This window comes from Sycon ciliatum, chromosome 8 (assembly GCF_964019385.1).
Source record: "Sycon ciliatum chromosome 8, ocSycCili1.1, whole genome shotgun sequence".
NCBI lineage: Eukaryota > Metazoa > Porifera > Calcarea > Leucosolenida > Sycettidae > Sycon > Sycon ciliatum.
The window spans coordinates 29,148,989-29,160,439 of record NC_088650.1 but is presented as its reverse complement, the minus strand read 5'-3'; the positions used below and the strand labels follow the sequence as shown (position 1 = coordinate 29,160,439).

At 47.1% G+C, this 11,451-nt stretch overlaps 5 long non-coding RNA genes across 10 annotated transcripts in view; 2 read left to right on the top strand and 3 right to left on the bottom strand.

Moving 5' to 3' along the window:
- LOC135822622 (uncharacterized) overlaps window positions 1-4,859 on the top strand; it is a 60,178-nt gene extending 55,319 nt beyond the window's left edge. For both annotated transcript variants that reach the window (XR_010554517.1, XR_010554518.1), the window contains exons 4-6: window positions 377-498; window positions 2,760-2,925; window positions 3,755-4,859. This is a non-coding gene — a long non-coding RNA (uncharacterized LOC135822622). The remainder of the gene's footprint in view (window positions 1-376; window positions 499-2,759; window positions 2,926-3,754) is intronic.
- On the bottom strand, window positions 1,276-2,773 carry LOC135822616 (uncharacterized). Its single transcript, XR_010554508.1, has 2 exons — window positions 2,016-2,773; window positions 1,276-1,925 (listed from the first exon to the last, which is right to left on the bottom strand). It is a non-coding gene; the product is annotated as an uncharacterized LOC135822616 (long non-coding RNA).
- A 40-nt stretch (window positions 4,860-4,899) lies between the features above and the next one.
- LOC135822620 (uncharacterized) lies at window positions 4,900-6,545 on the bottom strand. Its single transcript, XR_010554516.1, has 2 exons — window positions 5,969-6,545; window positions 4,900-5,514 (listed from the first exon to the last, which is right to left on the bottom strand). It is a non-coding gene; the product is annotated as an uncharacterized LOC135822620 (long non-coding RNA).
- Window positions 6,546-7,236: 691 nt separating this feature from the next.
- Window positions 7,237-8,382, bottom strand: LOC135822623 (uncharacterized). Of its 2 annotated transcripts, none has more exons than XR_010554520.1 (2): window positions 7,809-8,382; window positions 7,237-7,339 (listed from the first exon to the last, which is right to left on the bottom strand). It is a non-coding gene; the product is annotated as an uncharacterized LOC135822623 (long non-coding RNA). The 2 variants fall into 2 exon arrangements; XR_010554519.1 differs by lacking the exon at window positions 7,809-8,382 and adding an exon at window positions 7,532-7,668.
- The window catches only part of LOC135822619 (uncharacterized), an 8,252-nt gene continuing 4,048 nt past the window's right edge, over window positions 7,248-11,451 (top strand). The window contains exons 1-2 of one of the 4 annotated variants that reach the window (XR_010554513.1): window positions 7,248-7,375; window positions 10,564-10,873. This is a non-coding gene — a long non-coding RNA (uncharacterized LOC135822619). Of the gene's footprint in view, window positions 7,376-7,589; window positions 7,726-8,573; window positions 8,946-9,009; window positions 9,379-10,563; window positions 10,874-11,451 lie in introns of those variants that run through there. The other 3 variants (XR_010554514.1, XR_010554512.1, XR_010554515.1) reach the window with 3 other exon arrangements.

Genomic DNA, 11,451 nt, shown 5'->3' with positions numbered 1-11,451 from the left:
TTGTCCTGCACTAGACAGCGTCAGTTGTCGTAGCATAAGGACAACTACAGCAAAGTGTCATGCTATGATGGCTTGCTGTGCAGCCACCGTAGCGGCATGGTGTTCTGGCAGATGGTGTCTCCGAAGGTTAACGTGATAAGGCCATTGTCTGTCCACGTAGATGTCTCGTCTCCACCCCACATACATATATCGGATCGAAAATCAGAATCTCCCAGAACTTTCTGCTGTCTGAATCCTACGACACGGACTATACCACCGCTCACAGTCAAAACTATGAACCCCTGTAGCCTAAGCTGAGACGGAGGAGTAGTGTGGTTCATTCAGATCTGTGAGCTGCTTGCCCATTCGTATTGCTTTCTCCTTCGTGTGTGTCCAGGGACGGTGGAATTTCCTGGTCACGCAGGGGACAAATTGAAAATTCCCATCTCTGTGCTTTTCCCGTTCAGTACATGACAGAGGACTGGAAGTAACGCATCCATGCCCCCAGGTCGCATGCTGGTAAGTGCGAGTACAGAGATGGCGGCATTGAAATCGATGACATCATCCGAATGTGTGTGTTATCCACAGTTTATGTGTGTGGGGGGGGGAGGGGGAGGGGGAGGGGGGGGGGGTTACAGACTACAGTACACCAGCCTACTACTATAGCCAATCTGTCCACTTGGCACTTCTCAGGTATTAGATCAGTGACGCCTGTCTTTGAATGCCTCCCCCCCCCTCCCCTCTCTCATTTCTCTCCCTCAGACAGACATACATATTCCATATATCTGTTCAGAAGTACCAACCTATCGTTGCATCGAAGTCTGTGAGCATGCATCAGGGGCGTCGGACACGGTACGGTCACTGCGGTATTGACCGTACCACTTTTTGCCCCAGGTACCCCGTGAATCAATAAAATACACTGATCTGTGATCTAAATTTCCAAAACATTTCGGCTCCGCCACCACTCCCCCACGAGTAAATTGTACTCCAGATTGCTGACCGTACCACACTAAAATACCTTCCGCCACCCCTGGTGAGAATTGAACGACGTGGTACGGGCAAGGGTGCTGTGCTACTTCAACCCTAAAGATCATTGCTCTCAGGTAGCGAGCCAAGAAGTGATTGATATAATTCCCTATTGCTGAACTTCAAGTAGCATGCAGGTCTTGAGCACATCATCTGCACATATTTTTACAACTCCTGAGCATTCTTAGCTCAGATACGCTATCATTGCTCACACACTGGAAAGCAAATAGCCACACATCCGGTAGCATCATCCAACTTCGAGACTCAATGTATCAGCAAACACCTCGTCTTGAATGAATTCATCTTTGCAATAAGTGTATAGAAGTATGATGGCAGGAAAAAGCTACATAAATACACAGGAGTGCTGGTGAATTTTAACTCAAAAGTCCATTTCAGTACGAAAGTACATTAATGTCGAAAAACGTAGACGAAACGAGAGGCAATTTCCGCAACAGTGAGCACCAAGCAAAACTGGAGTAGAATGCATTGAAATGTCTGCAAAATCAGAAACGACTGGTGACTGGAGCTGTGAATAACGCCACCGGAGGAGATATGAACATTCATGGATAGTGACATGACAAGGCAGCAAGAGAATGAGTGATAGGATGTCAGCCAAACTTAATTGGAGATTATTGCTCATATTGAAGGTGTACTTGTCAACATTGGATGGGGTACTGTTGCCAGGGCAAGTGCAGGTAAATGCATCTAATGCCTCTTCTTCTGGCTATGACCATGGTGGCCTGCTTCCTTGGCAAAATGTTTGAGCTGATAATCGCAAGGCCCGTGGGGTCCCACTGAGTAGGCGTGGATGTCTGGTTGGTGCACAATGCCAGCTAAATTCCTATCGTGTCTTGCCTTCCAGGTCGTGTCATGGACTCTTGGCGTTCCGCTGTCAGTGATGAACGTTTGAACCCGGCCACCTGCGACGCAAGATCAGAGTGGGAAAGAAACATACTCTGAGCATGTGTCCTAAAGCGAGTCATGTATACCAATAGGTATAGTATACTTACTGTAAGACTGAGCAGCACGGCGGTCAAGTTGGGCAACCTCCCTGTCGCTTCTTGAAGTGCTCATACTGGTAACGTGTAATTTCTCTGGCCTTCCGGCCGGCCGCAGTCTTCTATCGCTCTCATGGTAAACGGGAAGTGCTGTACGCAGGTGGGGATTGTCCCTACTAAAACTGCGGGCATGTTCCATGGCCTCTGACTTTGCAACAGCAGCGCTGTGGCTAACCTCCACGTAACTTGCCATTTCTAGATTAAGTTGGAAGAGTTTTAGTTGAAAGGCTTATTTGAAAGCTACGCAGCATACAGTTCAGCTTGTGCCCGAGGTGGCAGGCATACTGATACCATTGTCTTACCATGCCGGTGTCTCGTGTCCAGTCTGCATATCTGATCGATGATGCGCACCTCGCAGGACTGACGGCTGATCCGAACCATGATTCCCACATGCGGCCGTGAACTTCGAGTCAGCAGATCCAACACGAATTGCACGTTTGACGTCAAGTATCTAGATTCGCCCAGCCTAGATGGGGCGGTACGAATGACTTTGCTCACATTGATAAACACCAGAATACTTGACGCGGCAATGCGGCAATGCGGTTTCACATACTAGCGCCACCCTAGCTGGGTGAATTTCCCCTCCAGGTGGAGCTGTCCACTGCCTCACGCCGCTGGCAATGGAATTTCCTGGCCATTCAGGGGGAATCGATATCTTTCTAACTTGTTACATCTCTTGTTTTGTTCTTGTACTAGCCTCAACGAACAAGACGCAGACAGTACAGAGCTTGGACGCCTCCGCACCGGCTAGCACACTGCACACTGCCTCCGCATCGACTAGCACACTGCACACTGCCTCCGCATCGACTTCCACACTGCACACTGCCTTCGCATCGACTAGCACACTGCATCATCACAGCAAGTAAGCACTGAAGTTAGGGTTGTCACAGTCTAAATCATAATTGAAATCAATCTGCTCTGTGTATGCTGTGCATGCATCACTGAGCATTCAGCTATAGCACAATGTCCTCCCCTCTCAGCCCCCCCCCCCCCCTTCCCATAGTCAAGTATGTTCCAGCTTTAGTAATTGAAGTGCTGTGCCCAGGTAGCTACAAGCCTTATCTCTGTGCCTGAGCACATTTATAGAATCCCACACAGGTTGCTACCTATGGTGTTGCCCGTCATCCACCAGTGATAGCTCAGCCTGGACTAGAGTCCTGACAGCGTTCATGTCAAGGGTATATGCTGCACACAGCAGAAACTCTGGAAGTAATTAAACTGCCCGGGCCCCAGTCAAGTGAAGATGCCACACAGAGCAGTTACCCTACTACCGAGGCATCTAGAGTAAGGCAATTAGCACCAGTGCGCACAGACCACGGTATAGTGACTACAATCAATGCTACGCATGAAGGCTTGTCTGGTGCATGCACTCAGACTTGAGTTTGAATTGACCTCAGAAGCCCGCGCAAGCAGTCATGATAGTAGAATCATACCATCTGCTGCAATGCCTGAGTTGCATTCCCAACAGAGCCAGGCTTGGCACCATGTCACATGTAAATACCCAATAGCAATTAGAGACATACACAATGGAGCCACCTGCAACCGCATCGGTTTCGATGAACCCAATTGTATGTTTCTACCCCCGAGAAAGAACAACCGCAAGAGTTTCGATGCCGTCTCTGTACCCTTTCTTTGGGCAAACGTAATGTTTTGAAGTCCGTGATCTTTGTTTTGGTGTTCTGTTTGAACAGGAATCCACTACTCTCAGCAGTTTTCCGCATCAGGGACGATCGTCATCGTACCCTGAATGACCACACTTTGCAGACTCCCGCATCGCTCGCAAACTTGTCCACGTGATGTGGCCTCTGCCGGGGCTTCCCTCGCGGCTCCGATAGCCGCCCCGAACACGTAAATGTTATGTGTGTGCAACCGCTGGTGATATCTATCTGCTATCGGGCCTGTGGAACGTGCAAGACTATTGACAACCCTGGACATGCCGCGTGCCGACTGCAGCCACACACCTGGCAGTGATGCATTCAAGCTTCGCCGTGCTGATCGGCTGCATTATCTCGGCCTCAACACATGTATCGCGCAATCCCCATTGGGACTGCTGCCAGTGTACGGGAGCAATGCATTTTGAAGCACCGGTCATGCATAACCTGCACACAGCATGCTGTATGTTGCCCGTGCACTGGAAGGGTACTCTATTGTACTGTAGGGGTATATGTGTGATGTAGCACTTCATACCATAGTAGTACCGTTGCTCTGGCTTAGGTGCGTTATGATTTTCCATTGCACCAAATCCTGGATTTTCTCTCATTCAATTTTCTTAGTTATGCAAATAATTCCTTCCACACTTATACCATGCAGTAGCCTTTGTGAATGTCCGAGGAGAGAGCATTAATCATTGAGCTGTCTACATTGTAGCTTGTGATGGCTAACTATCAAAAACACTGATGGTGTGATATTGTTGGACATATTTCTGCGATTCCCATTTACACCTTGTGGGAAAACGATATGGCAAACCGATAATTATGGTACTTCTATTAAAATAGATCGGATCATCAGCTCCTCATACATCTAGCTGCTCCCCGCTTGCTTTGAACTTACAGGCCGTCACAAGGGAAGAAGCTATGACATTCTCCACAGTTCCATTAGTGTTTTGTGCTGGTCCTGCTCCATAACACTGGTATTGTATTCAATTATCTTAGTTGGGCATTCCCAACAGATCCTAAGGTCGTCGACTCGATCATTCTTAGCATGCACGACAGCACATTGTACGCTGAGCTGACCTGTTCCACGAGTAAACATGCTAAATGCCATGCAGCGTAATCATGATACTGGCCACTCCAAACGCACACTACGCCGTCACACAAGCACAATGGGCCAGTTCTGGTAGAATATATGTGAATAAGCGTATAATACCGACTACAGTATCACGAAAGATGCGGGCTGCCATCTTGGTGGATGATTTAAAATGCCAACGTATTCAAGAAGGTAGAATTCTCTTTTCCGCTACGAAATACTAGGAATTGGTCAACGTTATCATGCAACAAGACGGCACTTACTCGTACAATGAGAACAAGGTAGAGTATCAGGCCGCTTATGTACATTATACTCTTAATAGCAGGGTTGCGATAGATTGCAGTGAGCGAATACAACTCATGAGACCACCATGCACACACAGAAGAGGATACTGTTCTGCGGAGTGTGCACAATCAGCGGGATATTCCGAAGACATGACTGTTAGTTCCGAGACAGTATGGTACTTCGAAGTACCTCATAGGCCTTCCAAGGGCGGAGAACTGCACAGAGATGAGTTACTTGAGCTTCTTCTGCACATGTCTTTGCTGCGTCGTCGAAACATTGGATGCCGTCACCCTTGGTATGCCTATGACCACTATTTGGTCCTTTTGGATGAACTGACGCAGCCTAGGATCCTTAGCAGCGTCGGCTGATACCGTACCCGAATGGCTGTTGTCATTTAGGATAATGACGAACAGTTTGCCGGCTGCAAGTGGAAGACGTCAATTAAGATAGGAAATTATTATTATTATCAGCACGAGTTTGAACACACAAGCGGGTGTTTGGTGAGCGTTCTTGAAAAGGCTATGTGAGTGTCAAACCCAAAACGACTGCACAAGGAATACTCTCATCAGGTCAAAGCCATACTCACTCGGAGAGTTTCTTATTTTCTCGTCCAAGCCCAGAAGGTCCCAAACGATCCTATCCGGGGAGTCATAGTTGACAACCAAATTGGCTGAATCTTTGACCCAGGGGGCACACCGCCGGATGAAGAAAAGTCTAAAGTAATACCAAGAGATATTTGGACTAATTCCCACAATCTGCTCCTGCTGCATTCGTCAACACCTGGACCGAGGGTGAGGTCGTACCAGTTCATGGTTTCAGCAGATTGGAGGGTGAGTGGGTACGGTTCAAGAAGTTGGGACAATGGTATGGCTTACCTTTAGTCCTGAACCTTGTCTTATACCCTTTAGACACGCCATAAATATCCGGGCGTACCGCTGACCGTTAGGAGCCGGAGGAGAGATCTTCCATGATTCAACCGCTGCTTGCCGATCCCTGCCATAGCTGGAAGTGGACGAAAACCTCCATTTTTGTTCTAACCTACGCTACGGATGAGGGGAGAAATCCCACTTTCCGTTGCAGGAACACTGCATGCTCATGACACCATAATTTGAATTCAAGGAGCGGCATTGGTGGATATTACAGCCTAAACGGTTTTCCATCCTCCGAAAGAGTGGAAAACTAAGAATAGATGTTCGGGACTTTCAGATGTCTTAGGTCTCATTTGCGTTCCTCCTCTGGCCTTCGGATCTCAAATAGGAACTGTACAACTACATGTACGTTATGTTGATTAGAAAGCTGTTGATGGCATCGCGCTAACAGAGTTCATGATCAACACAGCACAGCAGATCGATGGCGACACGTCCCAGACATCACGTGTCGGACCCGGATCTCAATCATACCCTCCCAGCGGCCTCTCAGGCTGCATCAAGCAAATCACGACTGTCTATGAGAATGCCCTGCTAGTGCTATAACCCATAACCTATACATGCACTGCAACACTGCATGCCATGCCAAATGATCCTTCTCAGCATGTATGGTAGTACACGGTTCCACTCATCAATTATCAGAGTGATCATGGTAATATACACTCCAATCAAGTGCACAACACGCCATCACACAAGCAAACGGACCAGTTCTGGTTGGCACGAAGTATCAGTAGAATATCGAATATCATGAAAGATGCGGGATTTCGTATAGGCATATGATACCGTTTATCACATAATTCGAGGACAGGGAAGCTCTGCTTCCCACGGTACAGAATGTAGTACAAGAAATACGAATACTTCTTCGAAATTGTCATGGAATAAGAACTCAGCATCTACAATATTACTTATTATACCCTAGAATATTAGGCTGGTTGTATACATGGCTGTATTCTTGATGAATGGCTTGCAGCAAGCAAATACACATCAAGATCAAGAGCTTACTATAGGCACAAGGTAGATAATACTGTGCAAGTATTCAGCGGGGCATTAAGATGGAGAGTTTGTCCGCAGAATGTATGGTATGGGACTCGCAAGTACGTCGAACTGCACTTCACCGTAGAGAGCTGTTTCAGGCTAGCTTCTTCTGCACGTGTGCTTTCTGCTTCTTACCTACATTCGATGAGGACGCCCCTTCTATGCCGATCACCACTATTTGGTTCTTGTCGATGAATTGACGAAACCTGTTGTCCAACGCTGCGGTTTCTGACACGATGCTCGAGTGACTTTTGTCATTTAGAATAACGACAAATAGTTTCCCGGCTGCAATGGGAGGACACCAAACGGCAAAGGAGGATTGTAAGTAATATCAGCTGTAGATTGTGAGAATATGCGGGGTAATACAGTTTAGTCACGTGGGTCTAGAACGCCTAATACGATACGCTTGAACGCTGATGAACGTCTAGCATGCGAAGTACATAACAGATATGTTCAAGAGATCGCAGCAAGACTCACTAGGAGAGTTTTCGATCTTTGCATCCAACTGCAATTGATCCCAGTCCACTCGTTTAGTGCTTTCGTTGTTCAGCACCAGGACAGGCTGCACCTGCGCTCCAAAAGGGAGAGTGCAGCTTACAAGGTTGGTATCCAGACACTTATTGACTATTTGCCAGAGCGTGCTGTAAACTGCGTCTACATCTGGACCAAGAGTGAGTTGGTAATATTTCATGTTTCCAGTGAATTATACAGTGTAATAATGAGTTGTAAGAGGTTGAGGGATGGATTGGCGTACCTTCAGTCCTGGTCGTTTGTCTTATACCCTTCGGACACACCATACTGGTATGTGTCCTGGTATATACAGAGGGAGGAGGAAAACCCTCCGGACTTCATCTGCCACTTTTCCATCTTTGATCCGGCCATAAGCCATGAAAACATCATACTACTTATGTGTGTCAGCGACTAAGAATGAGGAGAATGTCCCAATGTCTTTTACAGGATTTCAACATGTTTAAGGTCTAATGCAACGAAACGAAATGGAAGACACAGCGATTGAAAAGGTTCTTTCGGTCGTCCGAATGGAGCAAAACGAAAAAATCCCGTTTCGAATTTCTCCGCAATCCCTTAGTCAGGAACCAGCTATCTGCACACGTGTACTAGGCTAACAGGTGTGCTAGAACAGGGCGTTAGATGCTAGAAAGGTGCTGATGTCATCTCATGAACTAGGCTCATGACGAACACCGCACAGCAGATTGATACCAGTAGGCTCCAGACGGCACGTGCTGGACCCACGTCTCACTAGTGCCCTCCCAGTGGCACCTCCTACGTTTTCAAGGCCGCTACGGACATCGTAGAAAACGCCTAAGTGGAATCGTGAGAATGCCTTGAAATTCCATCTTTCTCAGATAAGACGCTATCGCGGGTCATCTGGCGTTTTCATCTTATACATATCACAGAATACAAGTGAAATCCGCACGGAGGTATGGACGAAACCAGCTGGATTCGTGAGCGCTGCCAAACACCTTTGTCTCAGCAGCGTTCTTGGTCAACTTTGATAGGGTAGCTTGTGGATGTACAGTTTTGTGAGGAGAAATGCCATTCACATCGAATCCTTTTAGTTCCTACTAGAAATGGGTCAATGCTTGGCTCACCTTGCACAGTAGAGTAGAAAGGTAATCTTGGAAAGAATGCTGTTCCTGACCAGGCAGCATCCCGCGTGTGCTGTGCAACAACGCTGGGCTTGAGGGCGTAACGGCGGCAACCATGTCTGCAAGGTTTCAAGACTGTGCGTTGTCTCTATTGTCTGGCTGCTATCAGTTGAGAGTGTGTGGGAGAGAGCTCTCGGAAACTGCCAAGTTTATAGATACGGTCGTTGCCCAATGACTACTGCGAAATAGTAAAGAAAGGCTGAGGCTTACCCCCTCCATAAGCGGTGAGTGATATTGTTTATGAATGGCTTGAATGAGTTAAATTAACGAATACATCTCTATACAGAACATGCAATTGCACTTAACGCATTCTTACAATGGCTCATTATTTCCACACCAAATTGGCATTGACGTTGCTGAAATCCCCAAAGGAGCGGTTAGCGCGATGCTTGGTCAATCTTCATCACACTCAGACGGCTCTCCTATATATGATGCTATCTGTAGTCTCTGCTCTAACATCTACACAATGCTGTGGTCGACTGTTGGCAATTTGTCATTGTCCTATCCTAGAAGGTTGCTTCACCAGTACATGGCAGTGTCGGACCTGTGTAGGGCTAAAAAGTAATTACAAAGCCTCGTTGATAGGCGTACGGATGAATGATGGCTTGGATAGTCCCTAGCTGAACGGTAGGGCGTCGATCGGAGACATCAGACAAGGTGACTGGAGACGCTGAACGACGAATTGTATTCTCTTGAATGATCCTGTTCCCTTTGTAAGACGCTTAGAGGCATTGTGCTCATGTCTGGGATGGCCATGGCGGCCGCATCTGGACAGCTAGGGGTCCGAAGGCCGTGACACAGTCAGCAGATAGGAACACAAAGAGCGTTCATGCGAAGTTAGTGTCCTGAATCCTGGTCATATCACCATGTGATAGGCTGTATGCTCAAGGGAATTGTGCATTTGAAACAATGGGTAGTTCACCCAATGGGCAAAGACTGACGATAGACTGAAGAGCGGCACCACACAAGAGACTTGAGTTATCACAGTATTGTCGATATAGGGTCAAATCAACATTGGGCTAGTACAGTTGGGTAATAGAACAATAGGAATCGTGTCACTACTGAAATAGATAAATCCCAGTGGAACGTACCATTAGCTTTGTTTCTGGATGCCTAGCTCTGCTGCATACAATTATAGAGCACTATGCCATGAAGCACGGGAAAATCACTATTGGCTGAGGTATACAACCTTAGCATCACAATGGGATTATATGAGTCACTGAAGAGCTATCAATGGTGATGTACGTGCAAGCATGGGACACAGACGTTTGCCTGGGTAACCATTTAGTGCTGTGTAAGGCCCAAACTAGGGCTCCGAGATGTACTGCGAACGGATCTGCTAACGATGGCAATGGCACTATTCAATTAGAAGTTAGATAGATGGATACCCGTGGGAACACCACTCAGTGCACAGATTGTCAGTCGCAGCCATACTGGTCCAAAGGTGCCAGTGTGAACGTTTAAACCTCTCACCATCCAATACAATGCTGACACGTCCACGTTCTGGACTATGTCATGCGCAGAACGTTCATGCTAACTTGCTTAGGTACCTGCCTGAAATTGTTGAAGGACCATACCTACATGCAGTGGGTTTCGTCAACTGACCAATTCCTCGCCATCCTTCACATTATCCTCATGCTAGTACTCGTGACCATAGTGATGTCCGTAGACAGAACATTTTCGTGAGGAGATTTATGATTACATACAATCAGTGATCACGAGTCATCGCATGGATACTGTTTGCATATCAATGAACATAGAATTCACCCTGACTCTCATATTTTGTGAGAACGATGCAAAATTTCGGTTTGTTTTACAATGTGTTGTCCTGAATATTGCCAGCATCCTTTGGATCGTCTTCTAAGCTCGTCCGTGATTTAGGCGGAACATCATGCTGCTCACCAGTCCATAGCCACGTACGCAATTGAGGAAACGTAGCCGATGCTCTCTCGATCAAGTGGCGACGGCGAAGCCCTGCTACCGTGTGGAAATACATCTCTCAATGCTGTTTACATCACCGCACGACCGCACCTCTTCCGACCAACTCCGGGCTACCAACATCTAGACATTCACCCACCGTACGACCCACTGCGCGCAGCTTTCGATGCCGTCAGCCAGCGACAATCCGAAAGACGAGATCTAAGAATGGAAGGTAAGCTGACAATATTATAGAAATCGAACCTGTCCACTACTTTCGTGAAATCAATTTCCAATCACACGACCTTAGATGTAAAACAGACGAAGTGCAGGACTGCTGCCGTTGTTATGAAAATACGATTACAGCACAAATGAGTGTGTGGGGAGGAATGTGTCGTGGGATTAGATCAGTTTCAGAAATTCTTGCACACTGGTATAGCCAGTGAAATAGAGTGTCGTGTTTCACAGAAAACCAGCGAGAGTGAAGATGTTTGAGATGTATCCTGGGTAGAGGGTAATACACCAATGCGGGGGGGGAGCTGGGTTTGGAAAGGGGGCGGGGTAAAAATAGGCTGCTAATACAAGTCCGAAAACAGAACGGCAGTGAAAGATTGAAAGCAGTGGTTACCTCTATCTACCTATAAACTTAGTTTAGATGCTAAACACCCCTATGTCTCGAACATGGGTGTCACTAGTACATTCGCCAGGCATGTCTGGTAAATGATCGAACGTCAGCAAATTTGTTGCCTTCTACATTCTCTTCAAAGAGCCGGTTACAACAAAAATGTCCAATATTGGCTGCTACCCTGTCCT